Below are 16,173 nucleotides of genomic sequence, written 5' to 3' on the forward strand. Positions count from 1 at the left end.
AAACTGTTGCTAGGGACCAATATTAGCGCAATAGAACCCAAAACAATGATTTTTAGAGTTATTGTATGTATGTCTGTTTGCCTGTGCGTTTGCACACGCTAATCTCAGAAACCACTCAACGTAGAAGGATGTGGTTTTCACTGATATGTTTTCCTTGCCTTGGATTAACATTTAGTGTTTATTTCATTCGAATCGGTTTACAAATAAAAATGATATGTCAATTTAAAGAATTTTGTCGAAAACTTTTCCAAGAATCGTTGTTGATTTCGCGAAAACTTCGGTTATCTATTAAAGTTTTGATTAATTATAGTCGGTAAAATGATTTCAGGAATAAAATATTCAATAAATGGATAGTTCGTAGAAATCATTTTCCAACGTAAGATGAGCTGACAACAATATGGTTGGCCATAATAAATAGGTGTGGCGTCACGGAACCACGTAAAGAAAAGTTTTCGAAGCAAATGGACTGTATGAGGAGAAACTGGTTAAGTTTAGAATGACCTAAATAACTGGACCCAGAAAGATGGGCTTTCGGTTAATACTGCCTTTATCATTCCAGATTAATTACAAAAGACTCACCATGCCTTTCCTCTACGATAGCGAACCCGTGGAAAGTTTTCAGCAGTCCAGGCTTAGGTCAAATCTAAATGTCTTAAAAAAGTCACACGTACGCACGGATTACACAAAATAATATTCTTTAACACAGCACAACTAAAAATGTTCTCTTGATGTAGTAGGTTTTAATCTGAGGTTTTAATTAATTAATAAAGTATTGAAATAAAATGTGCCTTCTTCTGGCGACTTCAAATCGCGCGCAGACCATAGCCAATACCTTCGTAGGCTGCGTTTCGTTTCAGTCAGACTTAGCGCAGCGCTTTGCAAATTAAAACTAGAATAAAAAAGGCGATATATCGAACAATAGGGTTCATCTTAAGTTGGAAATGTTCCTGTGAGTTAGATACACGGAGACGCGCTGCTGCCTATCCTGGTATCAGAATTAAACATTTTAGAATTTGGTTGATTTCAGGGTAATACATATAAAAAACTGTGACTGGCCAATATCTGTCCGTACTGTACATTGAAAATATTTCCGAAAAACTGTTAGGTATGTGGTAAATATTTAGTATAAGCGCAAATGCAAGCCCCAAAACAATGTTTTTTTAAATTATTGTTTGTTTGTCAGTTTGTTTGTGCAAACGCTCGCGCTAATCCTAGGAATGGCTTATGGATGTGGTTTTCTTTGATGTATTGTAGGTAGGTAGTTTTCTTGAATTAATGAATCGGTTCACAAGTAATAGATCAGATACGTCAATATAAATAATTTCAAAGAACACTTTTGACACAATTACTGTTAGTTTAACGTTGGCCGGCCTCCCACTAGGTGCACGGACGACATTGCGAGAGTTGTAGGCAACCGGTGGATGCAAGTTGCGAGTTGTCGTTCATTATGGTGTTCTAAGGGAGGCCATTTCAACAGTGGACGTCCTGCTGATGTCTGGCTGATGATGATGATGATACTGTTAGTTTAGGTACCCGAAGCTTTAGTTAACTATATAACCGTTTTGTAAATACAAAACTAAAGAAAATATAAAGTAGGGAAATAAATACATAACTGGAAACACTGACATAGCTGGAAAAATATGCAAGTAGAACTTGCAATGGGCGGGCCACATCGCTCGAAGAACAGATAACCGTTGGGGGAGAAAAGTACACGAGTGGCGACCACGAACCGAGGACGAAGCGTTGGCAGGCCTCCCACTAGGTGCACTGACGACATTGTGAAAATTGCGGGAAACCGGTGGATGCAAGTGGCGAGTTGTCGTTCATTGTGGCGTTCTAAGGGAGAGGCATTTGTTCAGCAATGGACGTCTTCTTCTGGCTGATGATGATGAAATGGATAACCAATGTGAGTTGCCTCACATTACTATGGTTAAGCATATCCAATAGAGTTCAGATTAGGTTGGATGGTGTTAAGTGCGCCGCGCGCCTGGTTCTCTTGGCCCTCTTAAAAGAGATTGTCGGCGAATACAGGGAAAACACGGGACATCTCTATGAAGTAGAAGAGACTAGCATCGGTACTCCGATTTTGTGTTCAGACGGTGCTTTATTTAGGCAGCGTAAAGGACCTGAGTGTCACCATAGCCAGGATCCTCTCATTGAAGTAGCATATCAAGAGGTCATTCTTCACAAAATATACGCGCACCTGTCTCCGTCCAGGCCATCTAGTGCAGTCTCTTTTGGAATAACCTGAACTGCTTCTTCGGCCACTCCGTAAAACCGTTGAAAATCCAGTCTAGATAAACTAATCGGGATAAGTCCACAATCACAGGTATTTTATTTAATAACTATTTATGTATAAGAAGTGAACTTTTTCATGGCAGGTATCTTTTAGAAGCTGCTAGGCAGTCAAAACAATAACTGACTGAGATAAATCTAAGTCCACGCGGACGAAGTCGCGGGCACAGCTATAATTTAAATATTTCCTTATTTCCAAAAGTATATTGTATTATTTTATAAATCCCTAATATTATAAATGCGAAAGTTGGTGTTTATGTGCTTCTTTGTTACCTCATCTCAAACCGCTGAATCGATTTAGATGAAATTAGGTCTACAGATAGTTTGAGTCCCGGAGATGGACAAAGGATAGTTTATCCTGGTAAATTGCATAGTCCCCGCGGGATAGCGATAAAGGAATTCTACGCGGTCGGAGTCGCGGGCAACAGCTATATAATAATAAGCCTCTATTATTCCTTAATCTACTTAGTGATAATCTACTGATACCTTCACTTATTCCTGAGAAAAAGATCTTAACATAGACATACGAAGTAGTCCTAATAAAATATAAGGGTTAATTTTTTTTGTCATAAAATCATCACATCATCATCATCATCCCAGCCTAATGTCCCTCTTGCTGGACACAGCAGGGCTACTTCGAAACTTGCAATTCGAAGTTCGTGTCGTGCGGTCCCTCTGACACTTAAACTATTTAATACGAGAGCGAGAGGGACGGTACGTTACGAACTTCGAGTTTCGTAGTAGCCCTGCTGGTCTCCTCTCAAATGAGAGGGCTAATACTACTCGTAATACGGAACCCTAAAAATATTTTTTAGACCTACAGATGCTTAAATTTCAATTATAAATTTAATAAATAATTCCGCTCGACCAGGAAATCACTTTCATTTGAGTTTATAAAACCTTCGAAGTTTTAAGCAACTCATAAGTAAACCTACGTTTTGCAAAAGGCTTCAAATAAACCTAACCTAACCAAGTTAGAAACGTAGGAAAATCCCCCACATTGTCATTTCAAAGTTCAATATCTCAAAAACGACTGAACCAATTTTAATAAAACGTAGCTAAGAGTCACCACAAGGAAACTAGATTTTATGTAAAAAAAATACCGCAACAAATCGGTCCAAACGTTTGAGAGTTAAGATGCCGCACACAGACAGACATGGCGTCAAACATGCATATAAAATTCCTCTTTTTGCGAAGGGGATTAACAAATATCTTCATTTCGGCCTATAAAATAAATATGGGCTCGAATCCACGGCCCTCTGCCAGAGAGGCAATTATAGGTCAAACCACTAAGCCACCACGGCTTTCAAACCTCTTAAGCCATCACGGCAAAAGTCTGAAACCAGTCGTATAGTCTGAAATAGACCAAAATACTGTATCAAAGCGTATTAATTTTTTTGCTTGTAAAGTTTCCCTACTTTGACCTCATGGATGGTAACTTTGGCCGGTATGAAAAACACATTATACACATAGGTAGAATGGCCTAAACCTCTTATCAGAAATAATGTCATTATCACTATCGGTTACTTTTGTTATCGAAGGAATAGGTATTCGTGGACTTGGATCAAGTCGTTTTCGCACGTACAAAGTGTTGCATTTGTTTATCAAAGGGATTAAAATTGATTCACCGTTAATTACGGCTTAGCTTGATAATTTTTTACTGCTTCATTACAATTGAAACAGCATGGAAACAAACAGCTGAATGCTCGCAGAAAACTAGTGTATCCGTGACTTTGCTTGCATTGTAGAATCTTCGGGCAATTTAGCAGACATCTTATCTGCTTCATAAAGGAAACCTGCACAAAATTTCAACTTTCACTCTTATAAGATATGGAGAAAATAAACAGATGGATCACCTGATGGAAAGCAAATATTGGCCGCCCATGGACGCTCATTATATACCGGGTGGGCCCTGTATCAGGAGAAAAAAATTAAAACACAGGTTCTGCTACTCAAATGGAACTACTTTAGTTCTGCAACTTTAAAAAATTTAGTAATTTTATCATTATGTTTATCCAAAACAAATTAAATTATATTTTCAATGTACGGCATCCAATAGCCTAAATGACATCGCCTGTCACGTAACAAAATGACGGATTTCGCAATACATTGCTTGCCCAATTTAACTTTAAACTATAATAAAAATCATAATACAAGTTATTTTCAAAAGTTGTAGAACTAAATTAGCTCAAGATGAAGAGTGGAAGCTGTGGTTTAATTTTTTGCTCCTGTTACAGGGCCCACCTTGTATGTAAGAAGAAATATGGACACTTCGCCGGGCATTAGAAGAAAAAATAAGGCAATTTCTCGAAGATCCCTTAAACTAAAGTTTTACCATGCGTGGAAAAACATGTGGATTTGGACTGAGCGTCAATATGTCAATCATGTCAGTCACTTAAGATTGTTATTTTTTACCCTCTCAGATTTGGTTACCCTACCTGCCTAGGTCTTTTATACCTGTACGAGTGTACAATATTTGTTATCTACACTTATATTACAATGAAAAAAATACTTAATTGGTACCTTTTTCTTTATAATGACTTTTTGGCTTTCTTAAATCAGTTTAACATCGTCCCGCAGTTTCAATGCCTTACAAATCGTTAAAAAATCAAGGTTAAAAGCAGTTTATTACAATTTCCTTAACAAAGCGACGGACTGTTAAATCAACGTACTATTTAACACCGTTTTAATGTTTACAGAATAATAAAACCTCAGTGCCAACAAATTGTAAAATTATATGCAAGACAACTGGTATCAAAATGCGACCACAAAATTGCTTTACGACCCCGGGAAATGAGGTTACTGCGTAGCACTTCTGAGTCATTGGATTGACACCGGCGGCCATACAGTGTTGGTCTTGGTCGTCGGTTTAGAATCAGTATTGAAGCTTCATGAGAACTTTCTTGGAAAAATTGTGTCCGCAGTGATGGGTGCGGAGTTAGAAGTGGGCGATAGAAAGTGCTGAACTGGTGATGTTGTTAGCTTGACAATGTGACCTTTCCGAAACCGTTGGTATATGACCTACTCACAGAACAATTTTTTTTTCAATATGTTACAAAATAACCCGTAAAAAATATAATAAAAGGTATAATATAATTTTGTTACAGAGATCGACTAAAGGATAACCGCCTATTGCTTCCCTTAGAAAGGTATAAACTAAGTTTTCGCGTAGAAGCGGGTAACAGGCTAGTCTGTAATAAATTATTAAAGCGAAAAATATTACTAACCCTTAGTAAGCTGTAATGTTATTGTTGGGCCATATTTTCACTGCAATTTGTGGCCGGCAACTATTGGTGTCCCTCTCTTACTCACATGTTAGACAGGGACACCAATAGTTGCCGGCCACATATTGCAGTGAAAATATGGCCCGTCTAGGAGCCCCTTTATACAACTGGACTTAGCATAGGTTATTCAACTTATTTTATATACGGGTAAAACCTACTTTAATAATTGCCTAATTTAATGGTTTTCTGTTTTTCATTCACAAAGGTTTGCAAACGCAATACTAAGATATGATTATACTTAAGTACTGGCTTCATAATTGAAAAAATGACTTGTAATTTGAATTATTTCGATATGATGTTATAAAGGTAAAAATATACGTAAACATTTTGCTCTTACTGAAATAGGGTTTGCATATCAATGAAAAATTTAATGATTTTTTTTTCGGCGCTAAGTCGCCGTGGTGGCCTAGTGGTTTGACCTATCGCCTCTCAAGCAGAGGGTCGTGGGTTCGAACCCCGGCTCGCACCTCTGAGTTTTTCGAAATTCATGTGCGCAATTACATTTGAAATTTACCACGAGCTTTGCGGTGAAGGAAAACATCGTCAGGAAACCTGCACAAACCTGCGAATGGTGCGTGCGACGTTCCCAATCCGCACTGGGCCTGCGTGGGAACTATGGTCCAAGCCCTCTTGTTCTGAGAGGAGGCCTGTGCCCAGCAGTGGGACGTATATAGGCTGGGATGAAGTCATACAGTTTTCAAATATTGTAAATGGTCTTTATACGGGACAATTTAACCCCCTTTCCACGTGACAGATAGTTTTGTAACACCATATGTACACACATTTCGCCCAATACGATCGCCTGGGTGGAGTTTGATGGTCTTAGTAGATATCGCGCCCTTATCTTTTTTTTTCTAATCTTAAATTACAAGTTGTCTGGCAGCCGGCGTGTGCTTGTTTCATTCGTCCATTGTTTTCTTTGCGGACGGTCGGTGGCTGCAGGCAGATGGTCGCCGGTCGTTACCGCGCCATTTTATTTTCCCGAATAAACTGATTGGTACCTACCTTTTTGTAAATGAAACGTGGAGAATCAAAGGAATGTATATGTCGGCAGATGATCGTAAAATCCGCCAGATCACGAAATTCCTAGGCATATCTCGATGTGCCTGAGAAACAATACGGCAGATCGATTAGAGCAACGCATTCGTCGATATTCCTATCTCTATACCGGGCACATCGTAAGCGAGGAGTGGTTTGTATGAATTAGGTTTCATCATCATATATCAACCGGCGAGCGGGCCGCGGCAGCGGCCGGTGAAGTGCCAGAACCGATATGGCGGCGGGCGTTTCATGATATGCGTAGGAATTTCATGATCTGCTTAACGTCACTAGGCAAATCGTAAAACGGCGAGTTTTGAACGATATGGTGGATGTCCCTTAGGCAATTCATAAAATGGCGCCATTTCACGATATGCCTAGGAATTTCATGATCAGGCGGATTTTACAATCGGCCGCCGACATATATATATACTTATATCTACCTGTAACAATGACTAGGATAGTCTAGGATTCAGTAAAAAGAGCTCTAAGGTTCTTGAAAAGTGTTTGACACGTTAATGCCCAATAGATACCACACTGTCGTCACTTCTATTGTGTATCTCTATTGAATGAGAACTCTTCTTTTTCCATTTCATATAATAATAATAATAATAAATAATAATAAATATCACGGGACAATTCACACCATAAGAATAACAACAACAACTTCGCTGAAGCCATTAGCTTATTTCAGATAGTTGATGCCCGCAACTTCGACTGCAGTCCACGAGATTTTCGCATTTCATTATGTTAAAAAAGTAGTATGTGGCAATGAAAATAATAATGTAGCATTCTATAAAGAAATCATTTATTCGTGACAAAAAAAATCTATTAGAGAATAAACATTTTTAATCGATTCATTCGTTCGAGACATTAACAGATAGTAATAACCTAGCCTCTTCCCTTGACCCTACATACAAACAACATAGACAAAATATAAAGCGTATAGTTTAGTGTAGAAATAAAATAGAGTAGGTACATTACGTTGTTTTAAGTGAAACAAACTGTTTTATAGCACATTAATAATTTAATTTAGGCGAGCATACTAATTTCGCCAAGTATTAGTATTTATTATTATAATTTGTTATGCGCTTCATTATATTCAGATGCTAGCAATGCTACCTAACTTTATGCTGCGTAAAGCCCAATTTATATTACCTAAGCGTATTCAATGTTATTTTTTGTTCTAATGTATTTTTCTGTGTATCGAATATGCTCTCTCTCTCTCTCTCTCTCTCTCTCTCTCTATATTTATTTTATAGAGGAGTCCAATTCCAACTAACTTTTTTTACTGTGAAATTTTATTTTAATTAAAAAAAAATGATAAAGCACTGGATATTTTCATTCTACCAAGACGGACTTTTTACGCTTGTATGAAGTAAGGCATTGGTCCTCCTACGTAGTAATAGATACGAATTGTTTGTGTGTCTCTGTATGAATATGTAACCGTTATCGTCTAAAATGGTAAAGAAAAAAGACCAAAAAAATCACTTGACTGCCAAAACTAACTTGTTCTTGAAGAAACACTATGATTTTTGATGGTGATTCAATTTTTACGTAACCCCAATCGCGCAAGTCTGAATCACATTTGGTCGATTTTTTTCCATAAATATAATCAAGTACTAGAATTTAATAAAACACATTTTATTCACCTTGGGATTAATAAATAGGCAGCCTATTTAATTTGAAGCAAATTTGCTAAAGTCTTAAAAGATAATATTACAACCATAAAAAATCAACTCAGTTCGTGAAGTTTACTTCAGATTCAGATTTGGCAATCCACTTTTAATACTGTAATTAAGCGAAAATACCTTGTTAACAAACTCTTTGGGAATTATTTTACCCCTTTCAGGTTTTCGATGAAGTTTTAATATAAAAATAGCGATTTGTTTTCGCCGCGGAACGTTTTCAGTTTTAAAGGGTTGGTAGGATTTTTTCCCTGATTTCTAGAGTTTTGATATAGACTAGGCAGTAAAACTAGAATTGTTTTTTTTTTATGGAAATTCACCAAAAACTACATAGGTACTTTACGAGTATTTCGTTGTTAATCTCAACAGCTAAGTGCACAGAAACAAAATCGACAGGCGTTCTTCTTCATGCAAAGTAAATTGTATTTTATTGTACACGCAAGGAAAAAACACCATTTGATTGTATAAAGAATTGTCAACTGAATTTTGTGTAATCCGAAATTTAAATTCAAGCTAGATTCAAGGCTAATGAAATAAAAATCCATCGGTAGTCATTTTTTTTCTTGTTATAACTTAATTAAAATTGCGTTAGGGCTTTAATTAGTAACTTTCTGTTTTTTTTATTTGACTGGTTTGCGAACGAGAAATGACATGAATGGTAGAATGACGAGAATGGTAAGATATCATCCACCACCCATAAATATCTGCAACACCAAGGGTATTGCTGATGCGTTGCCAACCTAGAGGCCTGAGATGGGATACCTCAAGTGCCAGTAATTTCACCGGCTGTCTTACTCTCTACGCCGAAACACAACAGTGCAAGCACTGCTGCTTCATAGCAGGATTAGCGAGCAAAATCGTGGTAGCAATCCGGGCGGACCTTGCACAAGGTCCTATCACCTGCAAAAGTGGTTACAAAAGTGCTGTTTGAATACAGTTATTTTAGTTGACTCTGGCCAAGCAGGTATACAGGCAAGAGATTCGGGTTCAAGTCCCCTCCATCCAGCGCACCAAGAAAAGCACCCAGCACCCAGGTAGTTGAGGTCATGCATCTTAAACGAATTAATAAACGAGAAAACCTTTACTACAAACATACTACAAACTATAATTAGAAACACGATTCCATTTGGATCCGAACTTAAGCCTACGTAATTATTAAGCCAATCTGAGTGGAAAGTTCTCCGTCCTCTTCCCTCCTGTGTATATCTTTTCGTCAGACAGAGATACAAAAGGTACTAAGTGTTAAATATTAAATTGTATAGCAGTCGATGAGACATTAACAGGGTTCACTAAAAGGGTCCATTGATGAATGGTCAGGCTGGTATAGTGACAAAGTATCTCTTTGATTAAGAAGACTGTGTTGCCTTAATAGCCTTTTAGACCTAAACTAATAAGTTAGAGCTTAAGTGCTCTAAGTTATTAGCTAAAATTGTGTTAAAATTGTATTAAATATATAAATTCAGCAATTGCAATATTTCGTTCATCTTATTCGTTCACCGAACTTGTTTTGCACTATCTCGGCCAACGAACGTCGTTTTGACATAAGATTGTTTTGTGGAGATGATACAATACAATACAATGACTCTATTGTACACCAGAAATTAAAAGTAGTAGTATCTATTTAGTTATTAGTATTTAGTAGGATTTTGGGCGTATGAAGTTCATATGGTTGAAAAAAAATATTAAAACATTATATTTATTTAAATTGTATTTCTACTTTCAGTGATCGAACAGATAATAATTTAATATGCCTGCTAGAAGTATTTTTATTTTTCTGTATCTGTAGAAATTAATTCTATGACGGCAAATCGGTCTGCAAGCACGTAACTAATCCCCAAATTGCTGCAAATTGTAAATTGATAAAACCCTTGCAATATATAGTTCTATCCTTATAATAATAATAATAATAAATTCAATTATTTCAGGCAACTTGACCCATACATTAAATACCTTACAGACTAACAAACATATTTATAATTAATAAAACTAACTAATTAACTTATCTCATGCTAAAGGAGTAGGTTATTAGTTGGACAGTGTTACCGCTCGAGTTGAGGATGGTTTCGGTCCGTTCTATCGTAAAATTGGCATCATTGGCAAATCATGAATACCTACCTGTTCGTTTCACTGGACCGTTTTGAGGGGTATCCTTATTGGGTTCAAACGCGATATTATTGTCAAGGGAACTTATATTTGAATGTATTGGACGTCCCTAGGTGGTTATGACTTAATTTATTTTGGTAGTGCCACTGCAAGTAAACGAGTAGTTCAGCGACTTTCAAAAATGATTTCAATAGAATGAGTAGAATAGAATAAAGCTGTGCTGAACGAAAATAGTAAATGAAGAGATTCTATTGCTACAACGAGAATGAACGAAGAGAGATGAATGAAGAGATTCTAAATAATTTATTGAATCAGGCGTTACTTTCCGGAGGTCCATATCAATGAACTAAAAGAATTTCCTTGCACACCCGCGACCTTATGATAGTTAAGGTTATGCAAAATAATATGCGTGTTCATGCAGTTCCTCCACCTCCACACTGTAAGAACACACACAAATCACACAAACCCATCCATCACCACCACCAAACCACTCTGACGCGTTTCGAACTCAACCTGAGCTCATCTTCAGAGTAACACAAGTAACGCTAGTGGTGTGGTGGTGGTGATGGATGGGTTTGTGTGATTTGTGTGTTCTTACAGTGTGGAGGTGGAGGAACTGCATGAACACGGATATTTTGCATAAGCTTAACTATCATAAGGTCGCGGGTGAGCAAGGATTTTTTTTTAGTTCATTGATGAGATTCTATTGATTCATAACAAACACATTCTTTGCATCGCATCCTCGCTCATCTGTGGTGGAAACGCAGCCTAAAGCAACCGTATTCCTTTATCTAATGTTATGTTGGTCAATATAGCTACTTAGTTTTATGATTTAAGAGCGCTTATTCCTGCTGAGCTGGCAACGTTGCATTTTTGTTAGTTTTTCTCGATTATTCCATAAAAATTGAATGAAAATTAAAAATGTTTTCTGATAGCACACTTTTTAATATTATAAGTTAATGTGTCTACTCCAATAATTATTCGTGATAGACTTTTATATTCCTTAAAAACGAATTAATGTTTATGACCGGTTTATAAAGAAAATAAAGTCTACTTATAACGAATAATTATTGGAGTAGACACATCAACTTATATATTTAGAAGTGTTCTATCAGACAACATTATTAATTTTCATTCAATTTTTATGGAATAATCTAGAAAAACTAACAAAAATGCAACGTTGCCAGCTCAGCAGGAATAAACGCTCTTAAATTCGGGTTTTGTTCCGCATACCTTGCTGGTTTTAGAGAAGCTCGACATTTCGGCACAGTTGCATGTGCCATGATTACGAGGTGACTAGAGAATTGCGGGTATGCTGGTATAACTGTCCTTGTCGTTGCAATCGTTTCGTAATCATGGCGCATACAACTGTGCCGAAATATCGAGCTTCTCTAAAACCAAGGTACGCCGAACAAAACCCGAATTAAAATCATAAATTAGTAATGGCCGCGATAGTCTAAAACATTCTGTTATACTCGTAGCTAATTAGCAATAATATGTAATATGTTAAGGCAGTCAGTATTATATCAAATTAACATACTCGTAATATGTAAACAAATGATAGATTGGGCTGGATCGGCGTTGTTCCAAGATTGTAATTAAACAAAACAATGTAAAACAAAGGTACAGCCGACAGTTGCAATTATAACCCACATAATCAAAAGGTCAAGTAGGGATCCCTTCGACAACCATAATTTTATTGTTTCGATTTTCGATAGTCAGAACTTGGTACCTACCCATATTATTTTTGGTCATAATAATCAATAGTCATAATCGTTGTTAGGTATAACGCGAAATAAATACAATGATCAAGTAGAATAATGTTACATGCCATACAAGACAAAAGTCTTTTCATAAATATTTTTCATAATAAATGAAAGATTTTTCATAAATATTATAGATCATATTTTTATATGTATTTACTATTATTATTATTCATACTATTTTATTCTCTAATGTTTTAAAGGAATAATTTTAAATTTAGAAATAATGCATGTCATACATTTAAAACATTAGAAAGTTAGAACTGTGACCCCTTACAAAAATAACCAGCTGACAGAAATGCGTTATGTCAAATAATAATACTCCTTTTGAATTTCAACCTTTCAATACAATTACCACATTAAATGTTATGACCAATAACGGTATGAAATTCAATAGTTCTGACTAATAAGCGTTATGTCAAATAATAATATTCCTTTTGAATTTCTACCTTTTGATACAATCAGCACATTAAATGTTATAACCAATAACGGTATGAAATTCAATAGTTATGACTAATGAAAGGGGGCGAAAGAAAATTATAACTATTTAAATTATGACCAAAGATAATATGACGCGCAACGATTATGACAAACAAATCGAATATTTAACATTATGGGCGTCAATATAGACCCGATCAATTAACTATTTCAATTTTTATTGATGTCACGGGGAATATTGCAGATCAAAGAAGGCAAAGAAAAGGAAACCAATTACGAATCTATTGATCACTAAATTGTTAAAATCGGAGTACGGTACCTATCTCGATAACTATAGGTGTACCTACAGTCAACCAATCTGATTCCTGGGCTACCGTGGAACCTTATATTAAATAATTTCACATGTCTATTTACAATGTCCTCGCCTCGCTCCGGTCAGCTGTTTCCACCAGAGTGGTGCTGTGCGAGGATAGGTAAATTAAGCGTTTCTATTGGTTCATGAAAAACACATTCTTCGCAAAACATCCCCGCACATCTTTGTTAGAAACGCAGCCTTATCGAATAATGTAAAATGTCCTTACGACACGGCACCGTTCGTGGCTCAAAACTTATCTGGAATATAAAAAAGTTTAGAATGGACAGAACTAAAGTGAACATTTCGTGACATGCATGTTTTTCTTTAATTTTTTTTATTCGACTGTTTGTAAAACGAGCAAGTGGGTCTCCTGATGGTAAGAGATCACCATCGCCCATAGACACCTGCAACACCAGGGGAATTGCAGATGCGTTGCCAACCTAGAGGTCTAAGATAGGATACCTCAAGTGCCAGTAATTTCACCGGCTGTCTTACTCTCCACGCCGAAACACAACAGTGCAAGCACTGCTGCTTCACGGCAGGATTAGCGAGCAAGATGGTGGTAGCAATCCGGGCGAACCTTGCACAAGGTCCTACCACCTGCAAGCCGCCGCACGCCGCCGCCGCCGCCGCACGGCATTTTGCCATGCCGTCACACGTTTTCTTTCTTCCTTAATTTCTCTCAATGACGTGACCAGAAGGATTCTGATGAAAAATCTTCACACGAGTGTTCAGACAAGCTAATCCAACCAATAGCTAATGCAGATTGATTTCTGAATAAACCTGAAATATCGTTTGATACTTTGAAGTGCCTATTACAATTTGGCTTTGAAATTAATTGACATTATTGACAAGGGAAATGAAAATGTGTCGGATTGTACATATCGATGGTGGAAGTCTCAATTGACGTAAGGGACAAATGCTACTTTTCAGGAGAGCGAAAAGAAGTTTTTGGTAATTTTCAAACCCTCACAGCATTGTTAATGTTTAACTTAGCAGGACGTTATAATTACGTAAAATCTTGAATTTTCTTGCTTTTCAACGTGAAACTATAGACATTTTCGTAAAAAGCTTAATAAGAAACAATAGCTGTCCCTTACGCCCGTGACATACGGGTGTCATAGCCCCTTACACTCATAAACCGTAAATAATAATAATGTAGTAACCGATTTTTGGTCTTATAGGACATCATATATTTATTTGCTACATATTTGACGTAAGTTCCAGTAATAAAGATTAAAAAAAATAGTGAATTAACTCAAAAGAACCACTTTAATTATTTAAAATAACGCGCAAAAGCCATATTTTTTTGCACGTCCCTTAAAAAATATGTAATTTGTAACATTTTCTAAGTTTTAGTTTTAGTTTTTAGTTTTTGCGAGGCATATTAGGACACCCAAGGATGTCTTTCCCTTCTAAACACCGGGTGTTTATAGGGTTGATTGTAGTTTGGTAGTTCCTATATCGGACAGACGAAAAGAACAATAGCTGAGAGGGTCAAGGACACATTGCATCTGTTAAAAATCGCCAGGTAAACAAGTCAGACCATAGCCAAACCACTGGATTGAGCTTCACAATTCCAAAATTTTGTCCACGGAACGTCATTTTTACTTAAGAATGGTACGTGTAGCGGTTGAAATAAAAAAGCATAAGAATTTCAACCAGGACGATGGGTATAAGCTTTCATCTTCGTGGAATCCTGTTATTAATAAGTGTCGGCGTCGGGATGAATGTTCGGAGGGACGATCAGACGTTGTTAGTGTTGTGTGTCGGTGTGATAGGGTGACTCAATAAGTGACCAAGTGCGGGTAGTTCGTGATACGAGTGCCGGCACTATTAGTGATCAAGTGCGGGTAGTTCGAAGAACTCGCGCTGCTAGGCAGACTTGACACCCCACACTTCAGTCTACTCGTGACCACGGCAACTGTAACGTTGCCGAAACGTCGAGGTAAATATTACTTGTGTAATAATAGCGTGATAAGTCCCGTTTGTGGTATTTTGGCTATGAGCGCGAGTCCTTCGAACTACCCGCACTTGATCACTAATAGTACCAGCACTCGTATCACTACCCGCACTTGGTGATTTTTATTTGTGACCCCATCACACCGACTCACAACACTCATCCCGACGTCGACACTTATTAATAACAGGATCACGAAGATGAAAGCTTATATCCATTGTCCGGTTGACATTTTTATGCTTTTTATTCAACTGCTTCACGTACCATTCTTTAGTTAGAAATGACGTTCCGTGGACAGAATTTGGGATTGTGAAGCTCAATCCAGTGGTTTGGTCCTGACTCCAACAACATGCTCGCTATGGCTGACTTGTTTGTTTATAGCTGAGAGGGTCAAGGAAGATATTGCAGCTGTTAAAAATCGCCAAGTAAATAAGAGTTTTTATCCCGGAAAATAGCATAGTTCCGGCAGGATAGCGATAAACAAACTGATGATGTTGTTTGATGACGATGATGATGAACTGATTTTCACTACCACCACTGGGGCGTACTAACGCTGCTTGCTTGCATTATTGCTTACATGCTTGCTTGCTTGCTTGCATGCTTGCTTGCATGTTTGATTGGCATGCTTGCTTGCAACTATTTCTTGCACATTTGGGAGTATTCTTGCTTGATTTGTTGTTTGCATGCGTGCTTGCCTTCTGGCTTCACGCTTGCTTGCATGCATGCTTGCACTATTTATGCTTCCTCCAACACACTGCTTGCAGCTGTGAGGGAGTGGGACGCCAGCCCCGCTTCATGAGCGCTGGAGGAGATACCATAGACCGGTCGATCGACGCGGGATCGGGGTAGCCCGCGATGTTCACATCTAACCCAGGCCGATAAAATTGCATGTTTGTTGATTTGATTGACAAAATACATGCTCACTTGCAAGCTTGCTTAGGTGGTTGCTTACATGCTTGCTTGCTTGCTTGCAATGCTTGCTTGCATGCTTTCCTTACATGCTTGCTTGCACTATTTCTTGCACATTTGGGAGTATGGCTTGCTTGAGTTGTTGTTTCAATCACCTACAAGTTTCTAAAAACCATCTGTTTTGATGCCTCCTACGACCTAACATTAACAATGGTATTTTAATGAACTAAAAGAAGCAAGCAAGGTATTTTACTTTAAGTGCCCCTTACACCCATAAAGTAACCTCAATTTTAAAAATGTCTGTTTGTATTGTCCCCTTACGACCAACAATTTACTCTAG

This window comes from Choristoneura fumiferana, chromosome 6 (genome assembly GCF_025370935.1).
Source record: "Choristoneura fumiferana chromosome 6, NRCan_CFum_1, whole genome shotgun sequence".
NCBI lineage: Eukaryota > Metazoa > Arthropoda > Insecta > Lepidoptera > Tortricidae > Choristoneura > Choristoneura fumiferana.